Source organism: Schistocerca americana, chromosome 4 (assembly GCF_021461395.2).
Source record: "Schistocerca americana isolate TAMUIC-IGC-003095 chromosome 4, iqSchAmer2.1, whole genome shotgun sequence".
Lineage (NCBI taxonomy): Eukaryota > Metazoa > Arthropoda > Insecta > Orthoptera > Acrididae > Schistocerca > Schistocerca americana.
The window spans coordinates 556047392-556066487 of NC_060122.1; the positions used below are offsets into that span (position 1 = coordinate 556047392).

The following is a 19096-nucleotide window of genomic DNA, read 5'->3' on the forward strand; positions in this document are numbered from 1 at the left end:
GCAAGCAACCCAACGGTGTGTGGCGGAGGGCACTTTACGTCATTACCTTTCGGATTGGTTGTTACAGCATTTCGCTCCAAAATTATTCACATGAGTTTTTCTACCGGTGAGTTTTTCTAGAGGCAGCTTCTTAATTTTCAGTTTTTGCTATTGCATACTTTAAGTAAACAATCGCAAGAATTTTAAAAAGACATAAGGACAAGACGTACGCTTTTCATGCTGTATCGTCTGTTTCGTCCTATGTTGGAAGTTTTTGTCTCCATAGACATGTTAATTTCCAGTATGTTGCTGTCGCAACTTGCGTTAACATACTTCTGCAATGCCCGTGCGACGTGGTTATCGTCGCCCTTGGCAGCGCAGTGTTCCTGCGTACAAGTCTTTGAAAGCAATAGATATGACCTTGTAGGCCAATTCAATAAGCAGCAGCTTATTAGTGATCCAAATGTCTTTCGTGGACTGAGAATGCAGTCACGTGATGTTAGTGCCGTCTTTGGAGGCAATACCTGGTTGACCTTGGCTGTTGTATGGGAGAACCATGCAGACTATGGTAGCCTTGAAGCTTTCCCTGATGCAAACATTTTAGTTTGGATGACATGGAGTATAGCGGAGAGTACAGGACTACTAGCCTAGGTTCCCTATGGTACCTTCGTTCCAGACAAGCCGTTTAATTTGTCTACAAGGAGAAAGAAGAAGCTGAATACTGACGAATACTTGTGCATTTGGGCCAAAGTAGGGAACAACAATTGTAAATTCGTTACAAGAGTACGTTCATCCGTCCTCGGCAACAGAATGCACCTTTATAATATTCGCAGATTTAAACTAAGAGATTACAGAAACATTTATATCGACTTTACATAGTAGAAACTCGGAAATACTACATCATTATTAACACTAACGAAAAATCAGACTAAGAGCAGCCGACCAGTTGCAAAGGATAAAGTAATCTTTACCTAGGTTTCAATAGATATAAATCTATCTTCTTCAGAAGACGGCAGTATTATAACAACATGAAGTGATATGTCCTTATCGTTTAGGCAAACATCTGCATAGTTACATTAATCATATGCAGATGTTTGCCTAAACGATAAGGACATATCACTTCATGTTGTTATAATACTGCCGTCTTCTGAAGAAGATAGATTTATATCTATTGAAACCTAGGTAAAGATTACTTTATCCTTTGCAACTGGTCGGCTGCTCTTAGTCTGATTTACGTGGAACCGTTGCTGTAGCGCAGCTATGTTTAAAGTACTAACGAAAAATATGTGTAGCTGACTTGATCGACGTATTTTGTGCAGGTGACGATCCACAGCGAGTAGGCATGTGGAAAATGTCATATTTCTACCGCCAAGACCTTCTGACAGTTTTGTGTTTACTGCTGGTTTCGACCTTCAGATAATCTTGAGGTAACTTAAAGTTACTTACGGCGCTACATTGCTAGTGTTGTTGTATCGGCTGTAGTAAATATGAATATGGTGTGAAGATAGAAAGGGTTGTTAATACAGAATTATTATCAAGAGTTATTGGCTGTTGAAGTATAACTTTTACAGAGGAATGATCAATGTCAGTTATGGAACGTTGCTTAACACAGTTGAACAGCTTCAATAGACGGGGTCAGGTAGGACATGAGCAGGGTGGCTTGTTTCTTTGCTGCAACGCCTCCAGTCCCCAGTCCTTATCGTCAGACCAAGTAGGAGTTGCGTGGCTCCTACACGTCCTCCACGTTCACAGCCGCAGCTCATAAATCAATCGCGACGGTATCGACATGTGACGTGGCATAGCCTGGTTACCTGAATAGAAGGCCCCAAGAGCGGTAAATCGGTTGCACGCTGCGCGAGTACTCAGCGCTTAATCCGGATTATTTTAACGAAACGGTATATTACGAAAACACTAACAGATAGTAGAAATGAGAACCTTGTACGAAGGTGTCACTAAAGATGCTACATATATCCTCCGTTAAGGGGAAGTAACAATTTTTTAACCATATCCAAATCCCAGAACACAGTCCCCGTTTGTCTGGGAAAAGTGACAAACTATCAAAAGATTGTTCCTAGACGACTTTTTGTATACAGTTTCACAGCGTCTTTCATTTTAGCCAGTCATTGGTCTTTCTCTCCCTGAAATAATAAAGTGGTGATTTTCCACGTCAAATGATGCACATTTTTAGCTGTTGTATCTAAAAGTAGTTCTGCACCATGTTCAGTACAACTAATGCACTAAAATCTGATTTCTCATGGATGGAAGAATTCGATGCACTCAAGCATATTTGTTTTCTACAGCGACAGATTATTTCATAATCCGTTTCCTTAACGCTAAAGTTGTTCTTTGTCCTCGACGTGTAACTTTAAAGCTTTATCGCAGAAAATTTCAGTTCACACTAAAGCTTTTCGACTAATGTTTACGTGTCCATGCAAAAAAATTTATAGACAAAGTATATATTATTAGTAGAGGCCGAACCGGCCGGGATGCCCGAGCGGTTCTAGGCGCTACAGTCTGGAACCGCGCGACCGCTACGGTCGCAGATTGGAATCCAGCCTCGGGCATAGCTGTGTTTGATGCCCTTAGGTTAGTTAGGTTTAAGAGGTTCTAAGTTCTAGGGGACTGATGACCTCAAAAATTAAGTCCTATAGTGCTCAGAGCCATTTTTTTAGTTGAGGCCGAAAAATTACTACAGTCTGTAGCTTGATATCTAAGAAGCATCAGTATGTTCTTAATCAAAAACAAACTGACTCCAATAGCTCGTGAATTGTCACGTTACACAACTATCAAAACATGAATCTAGGAGAAATATTATGTGAGACCAAACGTAGTACCTATATGAAATTAAAATAACTGAGATCTTCAAGACCAAACGTAGTTAACGATTTGAAATTAAAATAACTGCTATCTCCAGTATTCGTATGATCATATTGTCACATCTCATCTGACTGGTATTTCTCCTTGTGTTTCATATTGAAGAAACACGTTCTCCCCCCCCCCCCCCCCCCCCCCAAAACTAAACAGCTTTACTGACACTGTAGTTTACTCTGCTTGAAAACAAAAGAGTAATGTAGTAAGACACAAGCAACACTCAGCATCTCTACTGCTTAAACGCAACTTTATTAAGCCAGAGGCCTGATATATTATCTTTTGTTTATCGTAGAATTCTCCTGGCTGTTGAGGTGAACTGTTGAGATGACTTACCACCCGACTAATACGTTTTGTGTGTCAACTACTAAGTCACACCATGGCATGTACTGGTTGTTAAACTTACAAGTTCCACTATAACTGGCTGTGTCAGCCGGTTTTATGGCAGTATGAAGAAAAGAAAGTGATACCTAAATTGTTCCGCTCTTAGAACAAAGATTCATGTTTGTTTTATTTATACCTAAATCTCACGCTTTCATTCGAGTTGGCGAAGAACACTGCTCTGCCGAACTTAAGGGCTAGACAGATAAGATGACTTCACAAGGAGAAGAATCGTTGCGAAACTAGAAGAAGGGAAAAGTGTGAAGAGTGTTGCCCAGGAGTCAGGTATTGCTCACAGCATTGTTTCACGTACAGGGGGAGCGTTCCGAACCACAGACACTACTGCCCAAAGTAGGGATTCTGGTCGGCCACAGTCAACTACAGCATTAGATGACCGGTACATTATGCAACAGGCAAAAAGGGACCTACGTCAAACAGCGGGTGCAACCTACCTTACAAAACCCTCATTCGACCAGTACTTGAATACTGTTCGTCAGTATGAAATCCTTATTGATATCGGAAATAGACAAGATGCAAAAAAGAACAGCGCGTTTCATAACAGGTTCATTGAGCAAGCAGGAAAGCATCGTAGAAATGATCAAGCAATTCCAATGTCAGACGCTGCAAGAGAGCCGTCCTGCATCATGGCGCTGCTTACTGTTAAACTTCCGAGAGCGTACATTCCTAGAAGAGTCAACAAATATAATGCTTCCTCCAATGTGCTGGATTGTTACAATTTAAGTGCAGCTACTAGCGGAGGTCGAGTGTAGGCTGTAATTATCGTATGTCAGCGAAACTTGGCAGATATGTCAATATGTTAATGCAGAACCGATTTACGCTAGAAAATTATTAGTTCCAAATTTAACTACCAGGTGCAAATCTGACTCTGTACAGCATCTCGTCGGTGGCTCCACTGCTCATATTGAACAAACCATGTCAGCAGTGGTTAATAATCAAATCAACATAATGCCTTTCTCACTTGTTTGAACTTTTCCACCCATGTCCCGTTCCTAATCCGTTACATACGGCAACATTTTGATACATCTTTCTTGCACTCACAGCGCCACATATGCACCTGGTGGCCAAAATTGGAACTAATTTTTTTCCCTTGTAAATCAGTTTGTGAGGTGCCGGGACTAGCAGTGTATTTAACACTAAATTCTTCTAGAATCTTCGTATGGAAATGATGCTTTAAGCCCCCCCTTTTCTGACTCCGACTTTTGTTGTTACACATGGATTATGAAGATCTGCGAACTGACTGTAATCGACCCTGCAAGTGGAGTAGAGAAGAGTTTGGCACCTGCAATAACTTAATTTGATAGAAATTAATTTGATAAAGGAAAGTTTCATTAACGTAGTGGAAATGAAAGGGTTGCTCTACAGATCAACAGAATGAAAGTTCTGTCCACAATAACAATTTGATTTATTATGACTAAACTCAAAATAATAAACAAAACACATGAAACCTTTACAATACGTCAAACTGGATACTCAAATAAATGCTGTGAAGGTGAAGTTGTCCATAAATTAGATTGTGAGATTTTTGACCAAGTGGTAGGTGGAGCCAATTCCTTGCAACTCAAATCTTAAGAGAAACACCCAGCCAATCCAACATTAATTGCTGCTACTGTAGTGAGAACTCTGACAATGAACACCCAAGAGACAACCACGTTAGAAAAGACAGGAACAGGCGCGCTCTGCTGAACTCTGATTGTCGCATAGCTAAATTCCCTAATCTGCCGGTGCTGCGGACATACATCACCAAGCTGTCTTCTTAACTGCAAGGACACAATCTGGCATACCACAGGCGATGGCCGGTTGCTTCGACGTCCCGTCGTGGTGATGATAATGTCGTGAGTATAGCCTGAAACAAATTATCCTGGTCTGGTTGCACAAATGCGACTTTGAGGGAGACAAAGAAGGCTTGCTACACAATCACTGACGGTACAGTGATTGACATTAACAAGCGAAGTCACACAGTAACTGCAATACAGTCAACTTCAGCCAAAACTGTTCAAGACGGACAACAGAGGCTGCTTATATGCAGAATGCTCAATTGCCAACTGTACTCGGAAAGTTACGTTGAAGTCGAAACTTCAGCAACTTCGTCAAACAGTTACAATTAAATGAAAGTATATTAGACAGCCAACGGAAGGCAGACTGTCCAGAGCAGCGAGAGCTCAGTCTTGTAACCTACTCCGGCCGAAAGGCGAGAGCCGACTGTCTCAAGAGCACTCGTACAAGCCGAACACAGAACATTCCCGCCCCCACGACAGTGGCCGTGGTTAAAACGTGCCAATCAGCAACTCTCAGCAACCGGCGGAAAATTCCACTCTATTGCCGAAGCACTACTAATCCACCAATGGAGATACTTGGCGCCAATTTCTGCGCCGATTTTTCTACGTGACGGAGCTATCCCCTGAGCAAGGCAATCACAGTTATGATTTTGCAGAAAACGCGGGAATTTGCCCGCCAAAATGCCTGGGAACCCAAGTCATTCCCACGCCGCGCTGGTAGCCCGTCAGAAAGTGTTCTCACTAAGTTTCTGCGAAGTAACAGAATCTCTAGCCCCAGCCGCTCCTTCAGGCCCCTGTGCGCGTGTCGCCCCCGCTCTTATGACAATGTCGGCGTCTGGACAGCATCCATTCGACTTCCTCACATCCGTCGGCATAACCCTTTCAAGATCAGCAGTACCCACCTGTCACCGGACCACCCGGGTGATGAAAGACGCTGCGTGGGAAGTCCGCGTGTGAAGCAATAGCAACTTTTCACCACATGCAATTAGAGAGGAAAATATTCATATCTTCTGAGTTCTCAATACTAGCCTTGTAACGATAATACTCGGCCATACTTCTCCAAATCGAATTACTCAGAGTAAGATATAAATATGAGAGGGGGCAAGTCACTGTGTGCATCTAAAGGCATGCCACCTCTCAAATTCCTCGTCAACACATTAGAATATCTACCAAGTTTCACCATAACAACCTCTGTGTGCAGCTGGACGTTAATTGTTGCCATCCAGTATACCTCCCAGAAAACCATGTAAAAATAGTTAGAGAGATTTGAGTGCACACGGAGGCTTTCTGGCAGTCGTTCTTCCAAACTATTCGCGACTGGACAGGAAAGGGAAAGGCAGACAATGATACACAAGTTTCCTCGGCCATACACCACAAAGTGGCTTGCGGAGAATGGATGTAGATGTGAATGTAGATGTAGAACGCCAGGTCCAGCCGTGTGGCAGCAGTGAATCGGCAGACCGCCCCGGACTGTACGTCAGGGAGCGAGAGGCAGCTGCGACCCACAGCCTCCGGCGCCCCGCTGGACGGAATTTGCACGCCAATGTCATTAGGTAGCAGCGGCGGCGGCGGCGGCGCCTGGGGCTATCGACGCGGCGCAGCCCGGCGCGTGATGTCGGCGGCGCCGCCTGCCGGATGCCAGGCACGGACGACGCCTGGCCGCCTGCCGCCTGCCGCCCGCCGACCCCTGACCACGGGAGCGCGCCACGCTCCTCCACCAGCCAGCGGCCACCGACCGGATTCTGCCACCCGCTGCCTGCCTGTCACGCATAAAAAGCACAGCCGCGTCTCTTCTAGTGTTCCAAGTCCGTTCTAACTCTCCCTCCAGGCGATCGCTGTACTAAGTTATCTGAGTCTGTTGATTTATACTGTTCTACTGTGCACTTTCGAGATACGCGACTCAGGGTATCTATCTGTGTATTAATTAAACAATGGGGAATTTTAAAACGCTATCTTAATGAGTGACCCTGTCACTCACAAGTACTCCCCTGCAGGAAATTTTTAGAGTACATGTGACAGAAAACATTAACTGTGACCCAACAAGAGAGCTCTGCAATATGAACTTATCCAATGTGTTATTCCAGTCACTGTGAAGTTAATGAAACATTGTCTCACGCTTTTCTGGCACAGATCAAATACTTCCTGTGATCGATGCTTAGTAAATACACGACGTATGAACAAATTAATTGATGGAGGCTGAGCTACACTCTACTAAAAATGAAAATTCTAGTCTTCACAGCACAATTTATTTAGGGGAAAACCCATATGGTGAATATGAACAATAAGTCACAGAATGTCTAGCGGACACATAGAGACTTTAAGTGACTGCTGTAAATTAATATTGGGTATCTCCTGCCTAATTCTGCCCGCTGGTTAATAATGCGACCTGAGATTCCCTACACGAAATGGCTGGCGTCGGTTCCGTACTGAAAAAAATTGATGAATCTACTCCAAACAATTGACTTGAAACCTCGATGGAGCATCTTTATACAAGTGATCCCAGTCATTTGAACTGTGTGCCCTGAATGCCAAGGTGAGTGGCGATTTCACAGTCTCAGGCAGCGTGCCATTGACATGGAGCGACGACTCTCTAGGTATTGTGTGGTGCAAGCAAGGAGGCAGCAAGCAGTGTCTTCAGTGCTGAAATCTAAAGCCGGCCGGAGTGGCCGAGCGGTTCTAGGAGCTACAGTCTGGAACCGCGCGACCGCTACGGTCGCAGGTTCGAATCCTGCCTGGGGCATGGGTGTGTGTGATGTCCTTAGGTTAGTTAGGTTTAAGTAGTTCTAAGTTCTAGGGGACTGATGACCTCAGCAGTTAAGTCTCATAGTGCTCAGAGCCATTTTTTTGAAATCTAAATCCTCAGACAGCAGACTACTACCCAGAAACTGCTAAGCCCAAGCTTCACTACCAGCCAAAGAGGCGAAGTTAAGAAATGTTTTAATTGTAAGTGTACAACAGAATGAATGGTTCGAATGGCTCTGAGCACTATGGGACTTAACTGCTGAGGTCATCAGTCCCCTAGAATTTAGAACTATTTAAACCTAACTAACCTAAGGACATCACACACATCCATGCCCGAGGCAAGATTCGAACCTGCGACCGTAGCGGTCGCTCGGTTCCAGACTGTAGCCCCTACAACCGCTCGGCCACTTCGGCCGGCTGTACAACAGAGAAAGTGCTCATAAGAAAACTGTACGCTACACACAAGACCGAGAACCCCCAGCCAAGGGGCGGAGTTCAGAATCGTCTGAAACGAAAAACAAAAGTTTTCTATGTGAACTGCCTCTTGTAACAGAAGTTCTGTCAGCCCAAGGGCTCTGACAGAGATCTCTATGGCTCAGTCGATCACACAGAAGACTACCCAGCGCGATGGCTTGGACTGCCCTCTCCTTTCTCAAAAACTGCAGGTTCTCCAGTCTCCTCTGGTTACCTACCCCCTCGGTAAGAGCGGGCGGATCATCAACTTAGTACGTTCTGTTCGTACTCTCTGAGCCGCGGCCAGCTCGCATTCATGCCGTTTGTTCTTTGGCATTTTGTCACAGTAGAGTGGCGTCTTATTTCTCCCTGAGTTACTACCATAATGAGTTGCTGACTTGCCTCTGTCAGTGGCAGCAGCAGCGCTTATCGATACTGGTACTGCTGTACTATCTTTGATGTGACCGCTATATTTCCGTGTCGTGGTGTGTGTGGCAGTTGGTTGGTTGGGACATAGCAGCGAGGAAGTCTCCGCGGCGCAAGGTGGCATGCACACACAATAGGATTGTGAGGCGCTAGCTGCGAGATCTACAAAGTTCGTTGCCCACCGAACCTCGACACTGAAGTTGAGTGATCAGTTAACCTGTTATGAAACCTCAACTGCTGTGACATCTCTTCGTTCATTGCCAGTTGTTGCTTCCTGGGCCGTTCCGGCTAGCAGCAACGTATGGTGTGTCGGAATTGGCGAAATTTTGCAGCCGTCTTCCTGTATGGTCTTTAACTATTAAATTGGTTGTTACTTATCAATGAAGTGCACCAGCCGTATTTTATGCCTTGTGGCCATTAATGCACCAGTTACCTGCATTGGTCGTTAGCGTAGTTTTCTGGCAGTGTGTTTTTCCTCGCCGTGATGATGCTGTCCGGCAAGACGTGTAGTTCGAACGCCTTCTAGTTGTCACTATATTTTTCTTTCTTACAGTGGTTATTGTGCCTTGGCTGTTTTTAGACGCCAATTTTGAAGACGTAGTGCTGTTGGTATCTTCATCCTTGGCTGATACTTTCAGTTGTCGTGCCATTGGACGGGCAGAAGGGAATTGATTAGGTTCTTGGTTTTTCCTTCAGCTGTTCCTGGGTCGGGTTGCCATCCAAATATTTAACCTTGGCTGCCTGTCTCACCTCACCTTACGTTACAGGTACCTCCTCAGGCCGCCCTTGAAACACTTCTGAGCCCCACCGTTCAATTGGTTCTATATTGTGATTTTCATTTTAATCTGAAGTACTGTGAGAGGCCTTCAGCCGTCTATTCATTTAGTTTGCTTTAATTTTAAAATAGGGCCTTCAGCCGTCTTAAATTAAAATTTGAAGATTGATTTGTTTAAAAACTAAATTTTGAAAGTTTGTTCTATCTGAAATTCTTGTTACCCAGTCCTTAAGCCCTGAGTTGTTCGATATCCAGCGCGTGGCCTTCAGCTCAGCTTGTACGTGATATATTTTTAAGATAAGGCCTTCAGCTGTCTTAAATTAAAATTTGAAGATTCATTCGTTTAAACCGAATTTTTTTTAAAAATTTGCTCTGTCTGAAATTCTTGTTATCCTAAGCCCTGAGTTGTTCAATGTCTTGTGTTTGGCCTTCAGCCGAGTATTTACGTGAAATATTTTTTTTTAAGTTAGGCCTTCAGACGCGTGTATTCTTTAAAGCAATTTTTTATAACTTGTGTTCAGGCCTTCAGCCGTTCTTGTTTTTGGTGTGGTTTTGGGCCTTTAGCCCAGGAGGTGTCTCAAGTTTTCTTAACTAGGCCTTCAGCCATATTGTTTTATTTTGTTCCTTTTAAGGCAATGTGTAATTAAGTGGTTCTTAGGAAAATAAAGGTTTGTGTGCTTTCTTGCAGCTGACAGTAACTGATTACGGCCCCTCCACAACCATAACCTGACCCGCTCTATCCTGCGAAACCAGATTTCACCCTCACTCTAAAAGGCTCCAGCCAACCGCAAACTCTAGTTTCTCCTTCTAAATCTTCTAGGACAAATTTCCTCTCCCATCGCATAATACAAACGTCCACAGCAAACGTCCACATTAAAAATCGTGGGAAACAGGCTGAGAGACGTGACTCTGTGCTAACGTCTGGTGGCGCCATCCCGAGCCCCAACACATTCCAGGCGGCTTCTGCACTGTCTACAAAAATTCTCCATGGCCATCGTTGTATGCTGCCAACCGTCACATTCCGTTCCGGCCGCATCGTCGTGAAACCTGACGCCAAGGGCGGCTCCGGGATCGGCGATCACTCTCTTACAATAGCCGTGCTACTGTTGCATCTCTAGGTACCAACGCAGAAAGGGCCTTTCTGCACCCAGCCGTCGGCTGACTCCACGCTATCTACCCCGTTCGCCTGCTTCTGGTTGCCCTCCCGCCGAGATACCTCGGTATTGTTCCTTCCCCGAGTTCTTCACAATAGTGCTACATTTAAGACCGATCACCAACGTGAAAATCGATGTCTGTCAATTCTGTATTCATAACAAAATGGCCCTGCTTCTATTACATAATATCAAAATTCAATCTCAGAATGCGCTTCGAAAGACACCTTGCACCGTAAGGCACGGTTTACACTGATACGATACGATATGCAATACGACACTTTGCAGTAAATGTCGCGCACCTTGACGCTCACCGGTGTGACACTCGTGTTCTTGCTGGGATCACGCTACTTGCTATATAATGTGCCATTAGACTCGTCAGACGACAAGCAACAGGACTGTACGAATCACGATTCTAATTTAGTTTCAGTTTCAATCATGACCTCTTCTAAGAGCATATTATTGTGGCTTATTATTATTTAAGGTTCAAGAAACTGAAAAACAAAACACAATTCAGGGTGCAGCCTTACTGTGGTATAAATATCAAACATTTTTCAGTTGTTTTGTCTCAACCTGAAAACAAATCCGACGAAGCTATGAAATCTTCACGGGTTAGCTGCCGAGTGACGTCGTCTTCTAGTCGCAATCCATTGAAACGTTGCGACTAGAAGACGACGCAACTCGGCTGATAACCCATGAAGGTTTCATAGCTCAAATACGCCGAGAAAGCCTGCAGTCGCATAAAATCCCACGAATTCAACAGTATGAGTCCAAATAGTTTCCACTTTTTGGAGCAACTATAGGGTGGGGCAAAATAGGTGTTAGAAACTATTTGCACACGCTGCGACAAGGTCGTGAATTTAACTCTGACTCGAACGTGCAATAGAATAAATTACCTTTACTTCACGTCTATGGTCCCAATTTTTTTGTCATCAGACTACCTGTTTCAGTTTACAATGACCATCTTCAGATCTCTATTATAAAAACAGAAAACAAAAAATTTGTAAAGTAAAGGAAATTTAGAAACTATTTGTCTACTGTTATTTAATCGTATGCCATCAATGAGGTTCCTTGTGATATTCTTATACTGCAGCTCTGAAAATTCTATAGTTCGCTAATAATGTCGCAGTTCGCTTTTCAGAATGAAAACACGAACACTGGAACAGAGTTTGTTTATCGTAAAGACATTTTGCACAAATTCTGGTCCTATTGTAATGTTTTCACCGTTTTTTACAGTTCGAGGAACATTTTGAATAGACTGGGTCCCTATGCGTCTCAAGGAAGAACAACTTAAGACGACCAGCTGGAGAATGTGAAACGACTGTGAACCCTGTAAAGTGTTGAGCCCACTACATCAATAAAACATTCAGCGCAGCAACTGAGGAAGTCGCGAGTCTCTCTCATGAGGTTAATCAAACAGAAACTGAACCTTTTCCCGTACAAAATCCAACTTCACAAATCTCTGAAGTGCAGTAATATGAAGCAGCGATATTGTTTTGCAAGTGAGATGTGGGGCCTCTGAAAATGGATCAGTCGTAAGGATCGTGTTTGGTGATGACGCACACTTCCATCTGCATTGGGACGACAACAAAAAAAACAGGCTCCATTGGGATACAGTGAACCCACACGTTCAAGTTGTTGAACATGGTGCGGAATGGCCCTCTTGTAGTCGCTATCTCAACCAGTATGATACTGAAGTTGGATTTATCTAAAGGACAGACTGTTTGAGGGAGCACCTGCAACACTCCAGGACCTTCTTACTGCAATTTCCAGAAATATTCGTGCACTTGAAAATGATGATAGTCAGTAATTCATCATGGAATTCAATTCAGAGCTCTGCACACTCGTTGGTGCACAAAACCTTTTCTATTAATTTTCAAGTTGTCTACTGTAGCATAAATACGGTAACAAGAATCTATTACCCAACATTATATCGTAGAGGATAAAAATTCGTGACACCTGTTTTCGTCATCCTGTACTACCAGCTACTCCGATAAAGCAGGACACAAATTTTGTGCTTATAACGTCTCCTGCTGAGAAACTGCTCATTACAATAAGTTGGTGACATTGTGTAGATGAACTTAAAAATACCACAGTGAAAATTTTATTTTCTGTAAGACGACCTAGTAAGATACTTTATTAAGTTTGGACGTATATAAATAACAGTTATAGACTGATAAAAGTAGGATAGTTTTTGACAAATATTCAGCTTCAGTGAGTATTTTATGATTCAGTTTGAGGAGTATTCAGAAGAAATGTCGCTGGATTTAAAGTGAAACCAGTTACCGTTGATCGTGTATCAGGGGGTGGTGAACTCTGTGTAGGAGTAGACAATCCTTTTGAAGATACGAAAGAAGCTCATGAAGATACAGAAAATCCCGATTTATTATCCTTAGCTTCGTCCAGCTACTCATTCACAAGCAACAGGAATTTAGTTTTACGTTCTATTTTATGTCTGTCACAAAGTTTTTTGAAATCAGGCAACATAGACTGAAAAAAACATCCAGTCAGCATCATCAACCGATGACTCCCAGAGTCTTTTCATTTCAGTAAGTTTTCCAATGCCACATTCAGCTTGAATCGGCAGCAAACGAAACAGTGGAACACGAGACACCTCCCTGCACTCAACACAGCAGACCACAGCAGGTGGCAATAGCCTCAGGTGCATCCAGGATATTATTAACTCTTGCACCCACATTGCGGCTGCCAGCCTAGTCTCAGACAACCTCCAATACCTCTCCCGTAATTGTTGAGAATGGAAAAAGATATCGCTCTTCTTCCAACGCTAAAACATTTTCGGTATGGTACCTGCATTTCAGAGGCATAAATATGTGATATAAAATGCACCGAACTTAAACTGACCTCGGACTATCTTCTTTATCACAAATTCTTCAAAATATGCAGGCTTTTTTACTTTACGTCGAAGTATCACAATAACTCTTGACTACAACGGAAGGAAAATTTCTTTATCAGTCTGTGATGTCAGACTGTAAGATGTGTAAAAATCAATTGTTTTACTGAATAAGAAAATAAAAAGTAATAAAAAATGTCGTCCGATCAGACCTTGAAGGCCCAACGATACCGACCGGCCGCCGTGTCATCCTGAGCCCTTAGCCATCACCGGATGCGGGTACGGAGGGGCGTGCGGTCAGCACACCGCTCTCCCGGCCTTTTTCAGTTTTCGTAACCGGTGTTGCTACTTCTCAGTGAAGTAGTTCCTCAAGTGACCTCACAAGGGCTGAGTGCACTTCGCTTGCCGACAGCACCTGGCAGACCCAGATGGTGACCCATGCAAGTGCCAGACAAGCTCGACAGCGCTTAACTTCGGTGATCTGACGGGAACCGGTGTTACCACTGTGAAAAGGCCGTTGGCATTTTACTGAATAGTTCCCTAAAAATCGAATGAGAAAGACTGCACAGCAAGGAACGTGCGTGAATCCCAAAATAGTTGGGTTGGGTTGGGTTGTTTGGGGAAGGAGACCAGACAGCGAGGTCATCGGTCTCACCGGATTAGGGAAGGACGAGGAAGGAAGTCGGCTGTGCCCTTTGAAAGGAACCATCCCGGCATTTGCTTGGAGCGATTTAGGGAAATCACGGAAAACCTAAATCAGGATGGCCGGACGCGGGATTGAACCGTCGTCCTCCCGAATGCGAGTCCAGTATCCAAAATAGTTGTTTTTAATTTATTATGCAAAAAGTAAATGTTATCCTCACGAACTAATTGTGGAGACAGATGTAGCTTTGCCTGTACCAGTGAGTGTTGTTCCCACACTGTACCGCGAGCCGCACTGCGTATCGTATCGCACACCACATCACATGTCGCATCGTCTCCTTGTGCACGCCGGCGTAACTTGCTGCTTATCACCATCAATTTTTCACAAAGTGCTCTAAATTGGAGCAGAATAACAGACTGATACTAGTGGAGCGTCATCGCCATTGTGGTCAACCTACAGCTACATCTACATCCATATTCTGCAAACCACTGTGAAGTGCATGGCAGAGTGTACATCCATTGTATCAGTTTTAAGGGTTCCTTTCGGTTTCAGTTCACGTACGGAATGCAGAAGAATGACTACTTAAACTTTGCTGTGCGCGCTGAATTACTCAAGTTTTGTATTCGCTATTCCTAAAGGAGCGGTATGAGGTATAGAGGGTGAGGAATTTATAGTATCCTCACCATTTTGCTCCGAAACGAAGTGCAAAATAAAGAATGTTTTCATACAAAATTTGCAGTGTTCATAAGTGGACAGAAGAGAGTGACAATAATACGTCCTTAAAATGCCTTTCTCGGTATTTTTTCAGGGTCAAATAGCTTTTTTTAGAATGAGATGGTGTATTTTCTTCGAAGGAAACGGGAAGATCATTCAAGTTTGAGTATAAAGGTTCTAGTACATTTATTTATTATTTATCGTGTCAAAAGTACATAAATATCAATATGTATAAGTGTTAACATAATTTTACACCAAAGATGACCAAAAATTGGACACTTCAAGTGCATTTGGTTTAGCTCTCGTAAGGTCTTGCATGCTGCAAGTGGTTGGTGATGAGGAACACTGAAGGAAATTGCTGTTAGTCTGCTCAACGCCACACTGGCAAAGAACTGAGTCCACAGAGAAACCCCAAGACCGCAGATTGGTCTTGCATCTCGTTGTGTTTGATGGTAATCTATTGACAGACCTCCATATTGACCACTTCTCCGAATGTCCAGGGGGAAGCTCTTCCTTTGGAGCCATCCATTCTCCCAAACACCGACATTTCTCCCGCCATCGCGAGATCCTTGCCGCATTTGGATTCTCGATGAGAGCCTCAGTAGTTGTCAAGAAGCTCTTTCTTGATTTCAGACTAGGATGTGCGGGCTGACGACCATATAGTGGATGGGCTTCCTTCGTTGTGGCCTTACTTTTGTCATATCTCGCAGCTACCTCACGTCTGATTTCAGGAGGAGCTCTGCCAGCGAGCCAATGGAGTTTGTCCACAGGAGTGGGTCTTAGCAACCCGTGATAATCCGTCAAGACTCATTTGGAGCCACACCTACTTTCCTGGCATGACTGGACTTGTACCATGCCGAAAATGCGTATTCAGCAGTGGAATGACATAGAGCAAGCGCGCATGAGCGCACAGTGCATGGATTAGCACCCCATTATATACCTGTCAATTTTCGCACTATGTTATTTCTGGCTGCCACTTTCTGTTCAGGCAATGCTTTTTATATGTTAACGCGCGATCCTGAGTTACTCCAAGATATTTGGGAGTAGGATTATGTCCGAGTTCGATGCCTCCCCAGGATATATTTAAGGATCTATTTGCCTGTTTATTCTTCAGGTGTAGTGATAGGTGATGTGATATTGCACAAATAAGGCAGCAAATGGTTTTCACGCCCTTTGGCCTTACTGGCATCCAGTCTGGGGACGTGAAATCCGGGGAGCGAGCAGGCCAATGGACAGGCCCTCTACGTCCTATCCACGGATCAGGATAATCTCTATTTAGTATTTCTGGCGATATAGCTGAGTAATGAGATGGGCAACCATCGTGTTGATACCACATTGTACATCGTTCCATAAGGATGCGTCTCCAAGGACGCTGGAAGTTCTTGGTCTAAAAGCTTTTCGTATTTCCGGACATTCAGTATGCTTCTGGAAATCATCACCACGAAGGGATAGTTATAAACTAATGTGATACGGATGGAATTTATTAAGCTTAAGTATTCGAAGTACACTCCTTCAGAGGCTTCCGAATTTTTCCCAGTAGCAGTTCTTCTTCGATTATATTTTCTTGGTGCTACACCTCCCGATTCAGTGAATGGGTTCGCAAGCCGTTAAAATTTTTTTACAGATGGATGTCTACTTTCAGGGTACCGTTCTCCATATAAGTTGCAAGTTGCTCTAGCGTTCTTACCAGCTTCATCATAAATGTAAATCATATAATTTCTCTCGTTAATCGTACATCGAACGTCCGTGATTACAATACGAAGTGGAACTCGCGGAGAGTAGTAGATAGTGTTCTTATTAGGTTCAAAGTGGCTCTGAATAAACTCGTACCGATGTCAACAAACCTGTAAACAAATGAGTATCGTAACTAGAATACAAATAAATGATTAGCAAAGCAGAATACTTGAACAAATGAATTTCCTTCAGTGAATAACAATAACAAAACAAAAGTAGAGAGAGTGAGAGAGGTCATAGTGTATGAAAACCATTTGCTGTCTTATTTACCCAATATCACATCACCTATCACACCTAGCGGCTAAATTTAGTACGACATTTACACTCAAAACTGAATGCCCTGTCCATTTCCCTAGAAGAAAATACGCCATCCCATTTTTAAAAAGTAATTTGATCCTCAAAAAGCATTGAGAATTGCATTTTAAGGACGAGTTAAAGTCACTCTCTTATGTCCCCTTATCAATACAGCATGTTTACTACGAAAGTATTTTCGATTTTCCCCTTAGTTTCGGAGAAAAATGGCCACGACGCTATAAATCCCTCGCCGTGTATTCCCAGATTCTCCACTGAAACGTGGTGTTTGAAAAACACTAAATGGACTTCCATGGGGTAGTTTACGGCGATGTTCAAGAGTCTGCCAGTTCAGTTCTTCTGTGAAGCCCTCCCATGGATCAAACAAACCTGTGACCATTCGTGCTGCCCTGCTCTGCATACGTACACTGTCCCGTCTTAGTCAGATTTGGTACGAGTCCGATACTCTTGAGCAATATTCTAGGTTGGGTCGCACAACTGATCTCCGTAATCAATCTCTTTTGTATACTGAGCCTACGTAATCGTTCCAACAAATCGTCCCTACAACTGGTTACACCCAGGTATTTATATGAGTTGACCGATTCCATCTGTGATTCATTCGTATCGTAGTCATAGAATACAACGTTTTTTTCGTTTTGTTAAGAGTCAAATTTTACACTTCTGAACATTTAAAGCAAAGTATCAATATTTTCACAACCTTTGAGATCCGACGGAATATTTGGACGGCCTTTTCAGACAATAATTCATTATAGATAAGTAAATCACCCGCTGAATGTCTGATGTTACGGTCAATGTTGTCTGGAAAGTCATCAGTATATTAGGACAACAATGGCCCCAACATACTTCCCTGGGGCACATCCGATGTTACGTCTACATCTACAGATGACTCTACATCCAACATAACAGGCTTTCTGCTCTCTACCAAGAAAATATGCAGTCTAGCCATAAACTTCGCATGATATCCCGTGTACAGGGTGTCCTATTTTAATCTATACCGGCCGATATTTCTGGAGCGGCACAATTCTGCAAAAAAAGGTCTCTAGTAAAAGTTGTAAGAAAGGGTTACCTCGAAATCACCTTGAATCCTGTTTACAAGGTCAAATAAATGTCAGGTTCATTATTGCAAATGGTAATTCCTATTTATTATTCCATATTCGTATTCAACGGAAAAAAACTTTTGTTTGTAGAGAACATCGTTTTTCGAAAAATTAATTGGTTTGTCAACAGGGGGCACTTCATTGTAACTTTCCCAGGTAACCAGAATCTCGAGAACGAAGCGAGATCGGAAAAAATTTTCAATGAAAATCTTTAATGGTTTCTGAACTCCGTCCACTGGCGAAATTTTCGTGAACTTGAAATGGTCTTGAAATTCTTCAGTAGGGATTAACCTGAAAGCAAATACCGCCGGCATTAGCGGAACCCAATGTGCACCACTTGGAGGGTGCTGCATCAGAGACAAGCATTGTGCTTGTGCCGGCACAATCAGAGAAGGAAATGATGGGGACTTGAGATTAACTAATAAGCGTCATTGTTGGGGAATTTGAAATCATGGATGTGGGTTCAGAGAAATTTTACTTTTGGATATTCTGAAAATTTCTTGGCTGTGCTAACTTAGAGAGATTCTTGACTGGCGTGACTCTCATAAATTTTTCTCTTATGCACTTAGAAAAAATGTGTATGAAGGAATTTAGAAAAATTTCACCTCGCCGAACTCTGATGAATTACACCTCGTGGGATTCAGAACTATCTTGACTCGCGAGACTCTAATGAGTTCATGCGAAGTGAAATATTTCCAAATCCGTACAAACAAAACTATTCTCAACGCAAATGTTTGCGGTCCATAAGAGACAAATCTATCTGAGTCAACTTGTCTCGTAATCGACTTTCTTGGCCCCGTCTTTCGTTTCTGCCTTCTCTCCATATTTGAAAAGACGGATTACGATGGGGTATTTCATTATTTTATTGTTTGCTTCAATATCGAGATACCTAGAGCTTTTTCAAAGTCAAGAAATACCGTATCTTACCTAACTGCCTTGATTTATGGCTTTCACGATTTCATGTGAAAAAGCCACGTGCTGGGTTTCACGTCATCGATTTTTTCGGAATCAGTGGTGCTTGGCTTGGAGGAGGTCATTCTATCCGAAACGATTCATTTCATTTGAACTCAAAATTTGTTGTAGGATTCTGCTGCAGTTCTTGCAGACGGGTGTAAGCTGTGGTTTCTTGTAGCCACTGAGTACATCATTTTGTTTGACGGATCTACGGTATACA

The 19096-nt window shown here is 43.2% G+C and overlaps 1 protein-coding gene and 1 pseudogene across 1 annotated transcript in view; one reads left to right on the forward strand and one right to left on the reverse strand.

Moving 5' to 3' along the window:
• Nucleotides 1-19096, forward strand: part of LOC124613611 (atrial natriuretic peptide receptor 1-like) — a 917955-nt gene that overhangs the window by 549317 nt on the left and 349542 nt on the right. The gene's annotated exons all lie outside the window — the stretch shown is intronic.
• Nucleotides 13826-13944, reverse strand: LOC124614232 (annotated as a pseudogene).